General features: G+C 37.6%; 1 protein-coding gene across 1 annotated transcript in view; it reads left to right on the top strand.

Moving 5' to 3' along the window:
- LOC110159307 (pyruvate carboxylase, mitochondrial) overlaps positions 1-15641 on the top strand; it is a 606539-nt gene that overhangs the window by 298000 nt on the left and 292898 nt on the right.

Raw genomic sequence — 15641 nt, 5'->3', positions numbered from 1 at the left:
AAGATTCTATTTACTTCATCACCACCACTCAGCGACCACATTTGATGTCTTTATCTGAACACACAGTTTTCTGGGGCTAGTTACTCAAAATACCTCATCAACAACAAACAGAAGAATAATCTTATTCCTTTCGGGACTCATTCTAACCTTGTGGAGTTGACACATTTTGCCTGATTAACCCAGGACAGAATTATTTCCTTTCCTTGGACAATTTTATCTCTTCTTTTTAATTTTCTTTTTATTTTGTGTAACAGGGATATATATAATTCATTACATCATGTAATTGTAACACAGTTGTAGCATTAATTGTTTTAGTAGTATAGGCAGGTCAAGATAAAAGTTGTTAGATTGGCTATTATGACTTTCTCCTACTTTTTAAAGGTGATTTGGAAGTTCAATCTCCGGCAATTCAGTTTTTTTGTAGTCTTTAGGCAGTGCACAGAAACTAACATGCCTATGTGAATGTGTCAGACTTAGCTGTTGAATTTGAATCATAAATCACCAGAATTCTAGTTGTTTTTAAATAAACTAATATAAATTGAACATAATTTTTAGTTTTTTTAAAAATCAGACTGCATAAACAAAACAAAAACAAGTAGGATTAACTATAATTACTTTTATTTGTATAAGTCCGGTAGTTTATGTATGATTCTCTAAGGCAGACAGGTCAGACTCAGGCCCGGGGGCCAAATTTGGCCAATGATATAATTATATTTGGCCCATGAGAACATATGTATTAGAGCTGGCCCGCCGTCTACAGATAGACTATAGAGACATTATTTATTTAAAATGCTGTTATTTTATATTAGGGTTTGTTCGGCTTGTTCTGGTTTCAGTGTTTAAGCAAAACTTATTAAACATTTATTTTAATAAGAAAAGGTTTAACATTACATATTTTTAAAAAAAGACACGCAGATGTTGTTGAATTTTTTCACAAAATATTTAGTTCGGTCCACGATTTAGTCCCAGTTTTTAATTTTGGCCGTCTGTGAATTAGAGTTTGACACTCCTGCTCTAAGGTGTTGATTCAGAGTTAATATTACACAGTGTCAGATCTTGTCCACACTCCGCAGTGTCAGCACAGAGTCCAACACTGACAGTCCTGTGTCTGAACAATTAATTTGTCTCAAGAGTAAACTTAACACTCTAGAGAACAGAACCACATGTTAACTGTAGTGGTGTTGTAAATAACTTGTTAAATGTTAACCCGATACTTCATCTTTTACTGTGTAGTTTTAAAATCTTCTCTTTCTGTACTTTGGCTAACCTTCGTGTTTCCTGTTGCTCTATATAAAAACCCACTGAAAGTATCTCTCCATCATTACCACACAGTCTCTGCTGCAGTCTGACAAACCAAGACCCACCGGAGTGTCCCAACATGACAAAGATTTTGAAATTTGTCTGGGCTCTTCATGATGACAAAAACTCAGTATGGAGCAAGGAAGAAGATGAAAGAAAGAAGCAGCCACAAAAGTCTGAAAAAGTATTAAAAAATGGGGTTGACCATAGGTGGGATTCTGAAACATCTAATGAGGGAGAGGGAAGGTGCGGTGGAGGATTTGAACAGATATTCCAAAATTGTGTCATAGAATAAGAAGTATAAAAGTAAAATCTGCAAAGTTATATATTTGGGGTCCCAGATGGAAAGTTGGGTAATGACGTGACAACTGAAAGAGTGCAAAAAGTTCCCTGTCGGAGCTGTAGTCCACTTTGTTAGTTTGAAATGTCAAAAATAATGGCTGAATTCTGATGAAATTGCTGGGTAATGTCAGTAATAGGCCAAATGATTAAGTGTATATTGCAGGTATGGAGCAGTGCCTACATTCTGCCATATGTCTATATCGAATAACATCACAATTTATCAACAAATACATAATTACTCACTCATTCTTTTTACAGTTTTAACAACCAAATATTTCCTACTAATATTTTCATTCAGTTGTTAAATTGTTAAACTCAATTGTTATTTAAGGTGCTGCTGAAAAGAAATGGTTGAAAAACATGGTAGGCAGTAGGGATGCAACGATCCAGCTTTTTCAGTTCCGATATTGATACTGTAGCTTCAAATGTCTGCCGATATCCAATATTAACCAATACCAGTGTAGGGATCAGGGGGGAAAAAAATTAACCTTTTACAAAATGTATTTAATTGTGTTAGGTACCTGTTATTTATCCTTCAAGTAGCAATTGAAGAGCTTTGTATGACTAAAAGTTCAAACATTATGAAACTTTCTGGGCCGACATAAGTCAGTAAAGAGTCCAGCCAGAATATCAGATAATAATCAGGCTGGTGCCACCTAGTGCCTCCACTCAGTTTCATTTCTCTCCAGTGACTATGTCAGGAATCAGAATACAATAGACCGTTTGCAAAAACTCCGGAAGTGCGAGTTTGGGCACCAGTCAATCAGCAAGGAACCATACATTCTGTGATGGCAACGATTCCCGAGATCGAGGATTTAAAACCGGAACAAAGAGAATGTTTGGTGAATTTTATCAAGCGGAAAGACGTTATTGTCCTTCTTCCTACGGGATTTGGGAAAAGCTTTATATACCAGTTAGCCCCGTTAGTGGTGCATTACATATGTTGCGACTAAATAGCAGCGATTGGTTAAATAAAAAAGTACCTGCCTACCGTCGAGCAAACAGTTCCTAACAGTTCCTTTCGCAATTCCTTGCTGCCGGTTTCACTTCGTAGAAACTGGCTGATGAATCAGGCTAATCAGCTAAACCAATATCATGGAGAAGATACCCGAATTGTCCTGGGTTGGCACAGATATTCGATACCAGTACTATCCTTAGTAAGCAGTTGCGCCTTCAACGTCATGTCTCAAAATCTGTATGTTTCGATGCTGTTAAATGTAACCATCATTATGCCGTTGGGAGTCCACATGTATATAAGGGAATGAATAAACAGGCCAAAGATTAAATGCAGGTGGTATTTTTGGACACTGTAATAATGTCAGGGGCTGGATTTTAATATTGGAATACAAGGGGCTGTGAAGCAGGAAGAAGCATATTAAACTGCAGGCCAGGAGCTCAGAGGAGGCTGAGGGGGACATGATATGATCTTTGCATAAACCTTCATATATATATATATATATATATATATATATATATATATATATATATGAAGGTTTATGCAAAGATCATATACATGTACAACAATAACTATATGTACAGTACACACATCTCATCCCTCATCCTATTACTAGTAATATACTACTACAACACTTACGACTACAACTACTACTATGGCTACTACTACTACTTCACTTACAACTACTACTACTACTGCTACTACTACACTTTTACTACCACCACAACTACTACTACTATTCCACTTAATACTACTTCTACACTTACTGCTCCTGCTACTACCACCACCACTACCACTACTACTACACCTACTACTGCTGGCTCGTACTACTACTACTACTACTACTACTACACTACTACTACTACTACTACTACTACTACTACTACTACTACTACTACTACTACTACTACTACTACTACTACTACTACTACTGCTGATGGCTTCTACTATTACTACTACTATACCACTTCCCTTCTACTACCACTACTACTACACCTGCTGCTACTACTACTACACTTCTACTACCACTACTACTACACCTACTACTGCTGGCTTCTACTATTACTACTACTACTGCTTCACATACTTCTACTATTACTACTACTACTGCTTCACATACTTCTACTATTACTACTACTACTGCTTTACATACTTCTACTACTACTACTACTACTACTACTACTACTACTACTACTACTAGTACTACTACTATACCACTTACTTTCTACTACCACTACTACTACTACACTTCTACTACCACTACTACTACTACACCTACTACTGCTGGCTTCTACTATTACTACTACTACTGCTTCACATACTTCTACTACAACCACTACTAATACTACTACTACTACTACACTTACTACCATTGCACTTACTACTACACCTACTACTACTGGCTTCTACTACTACTACACAGAGCTTGTTTATTTTTAGTGGTTTTATCAATCTGCCTTTCACTAAAACCCTTTTAACAATTCTCCACAGAACCAGCTTAAGGGAAGTCGTCCACTGCATATTTGAGTACTACCCCATTATTGATCTCATATGCATACCCCCCCCCCCCACCCCCATCACCCCAGTGTGTTTAATTTCACCGAGGTTGCAGTTCATTTTCAGTTTCCTCATTTGGCTTTGCACACGGCCCTACAGCGCGACAGCCGGAGGAGGAACTAAAGACAATGGAGCGCTCACAAAAGTGTTAAAATGACACAGGGCTGTACCTTCATGCATGGTTTAGCCCACTGCTTCTCCATAGTGTTAAATGTTCTCCCAGGTCTAATTTGCAATCCTCTTCACCTTCGCTCTCTCCCTCATTCAGCCCTTTTGTGCAGAGCTAATATTCGTTCTCTCGCTCTTGTCTTTAATCACTACAGTAATCTTTCACTATTGTGTAAAGGGTCAGCTGAAGTGAGCCAAATGCTGTGGAAATTAGTTAGCAAGATTTGATTTTTCTGAGATTTTTTATTTTTTTGGATGGATAAGAGGATAAGAGATTTTTGGGTGAAGTGCTCTGTTCTGCAAGTGGACTGGAATACTAACTACAGTAAAACTTCAAATGATCGTTAATGTTACGATTAGTGTAGGTCTGGTTACATTTTATGAGACTGTTTATTGGAAGAAATGTGAGCAGGATCTTGGTTTTGTTATAATGTGGTTATACAGGAAGTACTCCGCTGTGTTTTTAAACTCCATAAATCTTCTAGAATCTTTTGGGTAATTTAATCAATCGAGTAATTGCTACTTGTCTCCAGAGATGTTATTACTTTGCCTGGAATGTATGACATTAGACATATCCAACTAGCACCTATTCATTACGGCTGTTTCGATTTCTCAAAAATACAATAACTCGTTCTGTGAATGGCGGCGAATGTGGCATAGTGCTTGTCTCCTTCGTGATAAATCTATACGGTGGAACATTCTAGACAAAGCAATAATATTTCCATGGAGAAAAGCAGGTCGTGGACCCTCTACTAGAAATGTTACGCAGTGCACCTTTAAATCTCAGTGTCTCATAGCAGGCTTTACTTCCAGATACATATGTGTGTGTATATATACTGATGATATCTCTCTTCTATCTCACCATCTGAGACTCGTGTCCACGCTTGACTTCTTTAGGCACATGAGAACTGACATTTGATGAAGAAAAGCTGGTCCCCACTATATACAGACAGACATAGTGGTACTTTAAGGTGTAATATTTGCACACCAAGATATGTCGGAAATGTTCTGCTTCAAGTGGACAGTTAAAACAAATACAATTACTCAAACACTCTAAGGGTTTGTGTAGGTAGGTTTGTCCTACATTCACACAAAACAACAGGTATACAAAACACAACACAAATCTAACTTCTGTTTAAAGCATAGACTAAAAGAAGTGAAGAAGACTAAGCAAATGGGAGGTCACCCATAGCGTTCAGTGCTGCTCAAATGTGGCTCCAGATTCGCTCCTGTAACCGTTAGCATCATGAGCCTGGCTTTATGTTATGAATAAGATTTTTTTGATGGACAAAATGGCGCAAAAAAAATAAATAAATAAAAAATCAGGATCATGTAGAACGGGTTACTACAAACATTTTAAGACCAAAATGCTGAGGCTTACAGCAGCAGTTACAGAGCGAGGAGTGACAGGATCCCAGTGTAAAGCTAATTGGAGCCAGGGTCAGAAGGAGCCGGAAAAGCCTCCTGGTGCACTTCTATTTGGCACGCGGCGGCTAGCACGTTAGCTATGTCCACTCATACATATGGCCAGCTAGTGTACTCAAATTTTGAAGTCAAAATCTATACAAAGTATTAGTACTCAAATACTACAGTTTCCACTGCATTTCTAAATCTTTGTGGTTACTAACCCCGATTGGCTTTACACTGGAAAATTGTCACTCCTCTCTGTTTATCTGCTGCTGTGAGCGTCATCATTTTGGTCTTAAAATAAATATTAACCAGCTCTGCATGATCCTGGTGTTTTTATTTTGCAATTTTATCCTGAAATAAATTCCTATATAAATTCCTATAATATGAAACTGTGCTTCATTTGACTGGAGTCACATTTTCTTAGTGCCCTTCTTTACACAATCTGTCATTTCAGCCTGATATAACAGTGCTACCTACATTGTCTCCATGTATCTGAATGATTTTGCATACAGACCACTGTAGGCTATCTTTAACCAGCCCAAAGTCAATTACACATTAAACTCATTTGTGTTATTGTCGCTTGATTAATTTTTAAAAGTCTATCAGTCCCCTCCCTCAGGCCTCATTACTCAAAGTCAATATAGATTTTGTGTCTACGGTCCAGGCCCGGGCTTTGCAGACATCTTTCTCAAAATAGCGACGCTTTTTAAGATGTGGGAGTGATTTATCGCTTGGAACTAAGTTTTGAGAGAACACGCTGAACTTACTGTACCTTAAATAAAAATACAGAGACAGAATGTAACGGAGCAGATGCTTACAGACAGCCAGATGACAAGCACATATGGTGGAATGAGCTTAATTTCTATAATTGATCGTGCCAATTATAAAAATTAAGCTGAAGCTAAAATGAAGAAATGTAAGTATGATACTGCTACACCTAATGTATTGGAATATGGATCCAGCCAAAAGTTCTTGGCACATTTTAGAGGCTTATTCTGTACAAACCAACACTGTCTGCCTTGATCGTGTTACAAATTACAAAAAAGTAAAAGCATTGACTTGTTACTACCACTACTGTTAAAGGGCCTGTTGTTAGATCCTGATCTATGTTATAATGTTGTTTACTCATCAAAATACCTTGCGATGTCATGTGGTAATACAGGAAGTGCTCCCCTATGTTTTTAAACCCCCATAACCTTCACTACAACCATTTAGATCAGTGTTTCCCAAACTTTTTTTTTTTCTGGGGACCCATTTTAAAAGTCACAAACCTTCACGACGCAAGTCAATAGACATTATTCATAAATCACAAAATAAAGGTGGATATGACCATTATTGAACCTGAATGAGGATATTTTATTGTTGACTGAGTGATTGTGTCTCTCTGAACAATTAGTATTACTCAAGTACTCAAACAGTCACTGAAACAGCAATAAAAGGATCCATAAGTCGCCTATTTGGATTTTAAATGTAGCCCATTTCTGTGTCTTTTCATTCAATTGAATCAGCAATATTGGAACAAAATAGTCAATAAATTAATTACAAAAAGATTAGAAATTATACAAAACAGGTAAACATTTCAATAGTTCTAATGAGATAGGTGGGGCCTGCGTTTTGTAGTGCGTTCCAGTCCGGATGCAGGAGGAGAGTGCAGTAGCAGATCAGATGTAACATTCAGTCTGTTTCTGTGCTTTGTCTTCATTTTTGTGAGCACAGAAAATCCCAATTCACACATTTATGTAGAAGTGAAAGGAATAAGCAAAGAAATACTGGCCCTACCGGGGACAACATATTCACTCGCTCTCTCATGTGTCAGGACTGTATATTCCAGATCTTCATGTAGATCGTGACAAGGTGACCCAAAAAAAAAAAAAAAAATCTCTTGCAACCCCCCTGAGGCCTTTGGGAAACACTGATTTGGATGATTTCAGCCCTGGCATTGAGCATTTCTACTGAACAAAAGGTAAAAGGTAGCTGTTAACTTGAAAATGACCACTTCCTGACATCACACAGTGGAACAGAGCGTTTTGAGCTTTGGGGATGTAGACAGACTCAACTCCAGGTATGTTTTTGAGGAGATAACAACATTATAACATGGCTTAAAACTCACAAGAGTCAGTTTTGCGTAATGTAGGACCTTGAAAGTACAGCTACTGCTATGATCCTTTCTGATTTTATTATAACTTCTACTTGACTTGATGCATGTACTTGCCGTCTTGTAGTAGTTTGCACCACTGGTTAACTCGGTTTGTCTCGATCTGTCTTTCCCTAGCCAGCTCTGTTTGCAGATGTGAGGTGAGGGCTGCACATTATATTGAGATTGACTTGGTGCAGTTATCAAATCACAAAGACTGCAGTTATTGAAATAATAAAATGTCCTCTTCAAAGAACAAAAGATTCTTAGTCTTTTTGAAATTTCTTGCTGTGCCAGTAATTTAGACCTCTACAAACTGAAATTCTGAAATTCATGGGATTCTTGTTCATCTTTCAGTCTTTTCCTGTTAACTTGAAACCTACCGACATGACATCACGAGGTGGAGCCGAGCATTTTGAGCTTCAGAGATGTAGATTAACTAATAATAAAGGATTACTCAAACATACAAATGAAACAAAACAAAAAATCCTACTTTTTAGACATATACTGCAAATCTAATCCAAAAAAACAATACTTTTTTTTTCTTTGGAGCCTTATTTTAGCTCATATCCCAGTTCAGTGCTGGTCCAAATTAGTCTATAGGGTATTAAGTCTATTTCGCCATGACTCTGGGCTCACTGAAGAATTAGAAAACCTACCTTGATCATAACAGCACATGACAGAAGAGGTCTAAACAGAGATGACTATAGGCCCCGCTCTAATGCATACTCCCTGGGCTCTGTCACTGTGGATGTGTGAAGCCAGCGTGTGTGTGTGTGTGTGTGTGTGTGTGTGTAAAGGCCTCTTGTTACTCAGCGCTTTTTAATGAGTTGAATTAGGCCAGAGTTTTGCTGCAGGCACAAGAGCAGGGAGGTGGTGCTCGTTCCAGATTGCATTAGTCCAAAGCACATGTTTAATCAGTGGCACACGCTGAATATAATGGTCACTCCTGATCTAACGCTGACCCTGTGACCCAATGTTCGGACGGGCTTCTCTTTTATCAGCCATTTTGATTTAGCTGGATGTTGATTTTGTCTTAAACGACTCTCACCCGCACAGAAATGGTCGTATTATAGACAATGTGTAGCTTTAATAGAGTAAGTTCTTTCATACAAGATTGAAGTTTTTCATATTTTGCGATGTTCGGTGGCTAGCACTAACTCCCCATGCGTTCCAGCCAATGTTCTTTTTACAAACACTGATTTTCTGCTATATCATCATCATCTGTGCCAGCTGGTCCATTGGGTAACATTTTCAAAAATAAACTGTATATCAAAACCCACCGTGCTCCATAGGTGTATTAAAAAGCAATGGTGCAAAAATTCACAATATGCCTAAGAAGGTGTTTTTAGATAGTTTGAAGTTCTCTTTATTATCTCAAAATTCTGTTGAAGAGATTTCAAACAAAGCACGTTTTCCAACTTGAACAAGCTTTGTAACTGCTTTTCCAAGATTGACAAGTACTATTGATGCTTCTTGAGCAATCAGGGTATGGGTTTACAAAGATGTGCAAAAACCAAGGAGTTTCTTGAACAAATAAAAGCTTAGAAACTAGAGATTGATGAGTAAGGATTTATTTATTTTTTTATGGCTGATACAGATTGTTTAGAATCTAGACCAAGCGATGGCTGATAAGAGCTGATATTCTGGGCCACTGTGTAGAGTAAATTTTGATTATTTTTGCCAAAAGATGTAATTTTAATTGACTATAAATTCACCTACAGACTTTTTTTTTTTTTTTTTTACCACAAACCTCCAAGAGAGCAGTGCTGTCACATTTATCTATTTGCATTTAATTGTTCAAATAAAGTTTGGTGTGTACTCCTTACAAAGCCTGTGCTGGAGATTTAAGACCGGTACCCAATTACCAAAAAAGTGCAAATATTGACCAGTCTTTCTCTAGTCCACTGACGTTCATTTGGTCTTCTGATAATTTGTTATTAGGCTCTTTTTTTTCAGACCAAGAGTTTGTTTTCATACCTGACAGTTTAGACTGCTCACTAGCTCTGAGAAACTCTGAGGAAGAAAACTAGTGAGCAGTCCAAACTGTCAGGTATGAAAACAAACTCGGTCTGAAAAAAGAACCTAATAACACAGTCTGTCTCTATTAGTGGGTTACATTTGTTTTTTTAGTAAACACAAGTTACGTTAGTTTTCTTAGTAAAATAAAATTCTTTCCCCGTGTAGAGTCTGAAGCTCTCGTGAATGCAGGTGGCCTGAAGTGTGTTTTTCGAGTTCTTCTTTGTTGGCGGTTGGTCCTGGCCTCCTGCCCCGCTCCTGCAGTGACCTGTGCTGTGTACTGGGAGCCTGTCCTACCACTCACTGTTGAGATTACATCCACCCCATTTATCTTGGGAAAAGCACGGCATCCCCAACCTCCTCTCTTTTTTCCTCCTCCTTCTCCTCTTCACTCTCCACACACAGTTGTCCCTCTGTCCTCGTTTTCCACCTGGGTCCAGCTGTCACCTGTGTGTAGACACGTTGCATCTGTTTTCTTTATTGACCCCTTCACCTCCTCCTCTGCTCATTTATACCTCGTTAGCATGGTTAGCAAAGACGCCGTTAGTTCTTTTCCTCTGTCATACCGGTTTATACTTGAAGGAAGCTCATTATAGACCCATTATTGTTGATGTGGAACATTTCAGTCTGGCTTTGTTGTTGCTTTTATGTTACACATGAATTATCAACTTCAAACTACACGTATTTGCATCTGTCCCTGGGTCTGTTGACGTCTCTTTTATCATATTTTTATCTTCTCTCGTTAATGGCCTAGCTGCTTTTTCATGTTTGTCCTCATTTGTACACATTTAAGTACTAATCTACCCAGGAGGCTGACAAATGCACAACTTTGAATTACAGAATGCATTTGATATTACATTTATTAAGTATTCAATTTGGAGATGAGGTGTAGGTACTTATAATATAACAAGAATGAAGCAAAGTAATGTAATAAATTAGGTCAAATTGACAGAAAATGACTTAACAAACGGGTTATTTTTCAGTAAAGAAGCGTAAAGTAAGTTATTGCGCTATTTTTCTGATCTGTTATAATGTTGCTTCCTCATTAAAACCATACCTAGAGTGTTATTTTTTTTTCATTCACGCACGTTTAACTCAGAAAACCTGCATATTTAGCCTGAGTTCTTCTCTTAAACTGAAAATACTCTGTTCCACCTTGTGATGTCATGTGCCACTGGGATTTTTGAACTCCATACACCTTCTCTAAAATCATTTGCATGATTTCAGCTCTGGAACTGCCAGTCTCTTCTGAACTAAAGGTAAAAAATAGTTGTTAACTTGAAAATGACAGCTTCATGACATCACATGGCGGAACAGAACATTTTGAGCTTTGGAGATGTACGGTCGACTGTGTAATTCTTTATTATTAGTCTAACAAGTGTGAATGACACTAAACATAACTCCAGGTAATATGTTTTTGAGCAGGTCACAACATTCTAACAAGATTTAAAGCTCACAAGAGTCATATAAGGCCTTAATAAAAATAACCAAAAAGTGTTCAGTAGTGCAAATAAACTGTACATTTTGAACCGAAGAATATGAGTTCAATAGTAAAAACAGATATCGTTATTTTTGAAAACTTGCCAAAAACTTTTTCTTTTTGTTACCATTTTCAACAGATTTTATCATTGACAGTGTGTAGTGGATCTTATGAATTTTGATAGCAGTAAAATACTTTTGATTTTTGAAACTATTACTACACTAAAGGCTGCCACACACTACAGGAGAACTTGCCCCATTTTGGCTGCGTTTTGCTTCTCTCAGAGTGCGGGGAGGCATGACCCGACTTTGTGTCCTCGTGTGCGGTTTTGAAGACGCTGCGCTCCTTTTGTGTGGTGTCAGTGTGACTCTGAGCAGCTTTGTCAAATCATAACCACCAAATATCAGCAACGCTACGGTAACAGCCAATACAACAGACTGCTTCATGACATCACATGGTGGAACAGAGCATTTTGAGTTTTGGTGATCTACAGTGAACTGAGTAATTCTTTGTTATTAGTCTTAGTTATTAGTATTAAGTGTGGATGACACTAAACATGACTCCAGGTACTATGTTTTTAAGGTAACAACATTCTAACAAGACTTAAAGCTCTCAAGAGTCATACAGGCAAATAGGACTTCTTTATAATCACACCTTTTAACAATCGTAAGATTGGATTAATAATTTTTGGCCCAATGGAGATGTTTTTCCTTTGCCTGGAATGTTCCATGGTATGACATTAAATGTATCCACCTGTTTTATGGAGGATGATTGGCTTTTGATGTGCAGCACACAACAAACAACAACTAGCTCCAAAAGGTGGAGGGAATTCGGGTGGAAGTGTCTTATACGATTCTTTATTACTCCTCAAATTACTGCCAGAGTACAAGGGTTAGATTCTCATTGTTGGAGACAGTGTGGCCACTCAAATGCTAATCACTTTCATATTTTTTGGACATGTACAAAATTTAAATAATTCTGGGACAATGTGTTTGAAAAAACGGATACGATCTTGACTTATGTCATCCTCAAGGACCCAAAGATATTTTTGTTAGGCCTTCTGCCGCCTGAGGTGATCGAAAAAGCGGACAGATACTTTTTAAAAATTCTGACTTGGGCATCAAAAAAAGCAATAACAAGAAGCTGGCTTAAAAAGGACCCGCCGTCAGTGAACCAGTGGCTCGACATTATAGAAGAAATATGTTCAGTGGAATGACTGACTTTTTTGTGTACGTCTCAAAGGACATTTCTTCATTAAACACTGGACAAAATGGTTGAAATATAAACAAAAAGAGATTCAACTTCTATATCCTTATAATATTGGAACAGTGCCCCAGGTTTTATATTTACTTGTTTGTTTCTCTAAACTTGAAAAACTGAACAAATAAAAAGTAAAAAAAAAAACTGAATTTCTAACTTTATAGTATCAGTCGCATTATTTGGCCTGATCGCTCCTTGTCTTTTTAGAGGGACTTTTAAAACACCTTTACCTACTAATAGACTGGGTCCTCTGACATGTAAACAACTTCATTCTTGGCACTTACAAACCCACTCAGAATCATCTCCACTCAGTCTGGTTTTGCCTCGGGCTGCTGATGTCTTCGTCAGGTCTGACTCATCCTCTAATCCTGCAACATTTCTGCGAATCTGACCCAAATTCCCATTCGCCAACAGATATATTTTTGTGTTTTCATCTCTAGCGAGTCCACCGAGGCCTGTCACGATAACAAAATTTGAAGTGCGATATATATTGCTGTAAATATAGATGATGCCACTGACACAATAACCCAGGAGCAGATTTAAACCACAAAAAAGATTCTAAATGTGCAATATTGTAAAAAAGAAAAAAAAAGTCATGAGCTGCAATAAATAAACAGAATGAAACACTTAGTTTGCATCTGTAAAGAGTCACAGAAGTTAGTAATTCAACCTTTTTACCGCTTAAATCATAAAGACAAATTGACAGTGTGTAGTGGATCTTATCAAGAAGGGATGTAATTTTGATTGCAGTAAAATACTTTTGGCTACAACTTACTACTACTACACTAAAGCCTGCCACACACTACAGGAAAATTTGCCAAATTTTGGCTGCAATTTGCCTCTCCCAAAGTTCGGGGAGGCGTGACCTGACAATGTGTCCTCATGTGCGATTTTGAAGCCGTTGCGCTCCTCGTGTGTGTGGTGTCTTTGTGACTCTGAGCTGCTTTGTCAAATCATAACCACCAAACATCAACAATGGTACAGTAACAGCCAATAAAACAGAGTGTCAGGGGCAGACTGCGTGACGGACACAGAGGCGGTCTTTGTGTAAGACAAACTGAGGAAATAGACTTTATTACTCACCTTTTGTAAAGCCTTACATTTAAACTGCAGAATCTCATCTACATTATCCATAGAAATTGACCTCCACAAATAATGACACCCAATCCACAAAACAGCACTATTAATCCAGTCTGAAATGTTCTTTTAAAGTAAAAAGAGTAGTTCCTCACGTGTGTCTATTTATATCCACGCAGTGCACAAACCCTGGTAAAGCTACAGATTAGTGATAGCGACTACTTCCTGTATACATTATTACCAACCTTCTGTGCATTAAAAATCAGGTATCTGAAGATGTGAGCTGCGCTCACAACTTTATAGCCAGTGGTCCACAGACATATCCCACTGCAGTCTTTGCAACCGGAGATTTAAAATCTCATAAGATTCTCCTTGTGTCTGTAGGGTGCACTTTTTGTCACACATTCAAAAACTGTGTAATCCTGTAGTGTGTGGCGGCCTTCAGGGTAAACTACAAGTCTCCAATGACTTTTTCAAATCTGTTTGTTATTGCAACTTTTCATATTGTTGAATCGTTCATATATTAAATGATAAATCAATATTGTAATTATCGTGACAGGCCTAAAACCAACTGCTTCCTTGGGTTTATTATTAGGTAGGACATAAATGGCAATGACACAAACAAGTGAAAATGTGGATTATTTTTGCATGTGGAATCATACACAACACTTATGCACATATGACTCACACAGCTCCTTGGGTTGGTAATGACACTGTCTTTTGTTCCATACATGTAATTTTTTTATTTATTACAAGTCCAGAGAACAATATTGACTTTGGCAAAACCAAATGAGAACAGAAAGCAACAACAGTAGTAGTTGTCAATGTAAATCTACAGTACTGTGCAAAGATTTTGGGCAGGTTTTAAAGTAAGGCAATGAACGCAAAATCAAACCGTAAACAAATCCTTCCAAAGCGTTGACCCTACCACATAACTGTAACGGTGTTAGATTAAAATAAAGAGCTTATGATTCATCTTGTCGTCAATCTGTACCCCCCAAAATAAAGTATCAAATAAAAATAAATGATCTGAAACGTAGTATATTACAAAATAGTTTGCACAGTACTGTTAGCAACCATATTGTTTAGGCATTTGCTATGTGCTTTCCAACTTGTGCCTTTGTGCATCCTTGTGTGCTTACTGTAAAATTCAGTACTCTATCTCAATACATGTTCTAATCAAATTATACCAGAATTATTTTCACCCTCAGAAAATCACACTTCGTATAACTCATCCTAACATCATTCCCCGGGAAACTTGGAAAACAGAAACACATGGTGCGACAAGTAACATCATTTATATATATATTTACTATATATATGTATTTTCAAGTTTTATTTCATTTTTTTCCTCTTCAGAGTCTGTTTTTGTCCCTGTTATGGTCAATGGTATTGTTTCACTGTTTCATCATCTTTCTGTAACATTCAGTACTTTTGTAATCCTCAAGTCTGAAGTCGCAATCCCGTCCAAAAAATTGTTGCTTCCTTACCATGCTGCAATACTGCTTAAGGTATCTGTGAAAATTCTTACTCTACGTAGGAACAATTATTTTTGTTATTTTATGAGCAGCATGACTAGAAAGCTGTACTTTTTCAACACAAAAAATCCACAATTTCTGACCATAGACATTCAAATATTGTGCGTTCCTCCCCGTAGTGATTTGTCAATGCATGCACGTTTAGCATCCAGCGCTGGATCCTGCCTGTTAAAACCACGCCTCCTGCTTTTTTGTTTGGTAATCCACATCGACCATGTATTGTAATCCTCCATGTCTTCTCTTTTAATAACATCTTTGCTCCTTCCAGCTCCTTATCGATTGATCATGTCCAAAGCTGCAACTCTGTATTTACGCCCCTATAATCCGCGGGCCCAAACAGCAGCGAAAATCATTGTCCACAACCACGGAGGACACATAAAAGTCACATTCATTGTATTTTAT

The sequence above is a fragment of the Boleophthalmus pectinirostris genome, unplaced genomic scaffold (assembly GCF_026225935.1).
Source record: "Boleophthalmus pectinirostris isolate CB_2022bp ecotype Guang Dong unplaced genomic scaffold, ASM2622593v1 HiC_scaffold_20, whole genome shotgun sequence".
Lineage (NCBI taxonomy): Eukaryota > Metazoa > Chordata > Actinopteri > Gobiiformes > Gobiidae > Boleophthalmus > Boleophthalmus pectinirostris.
The sequence above is the reverse complement of the archived record's forward strand: the minus strand, read 5'-3'. Positions and strand labels throughout refer to the sequence as shown.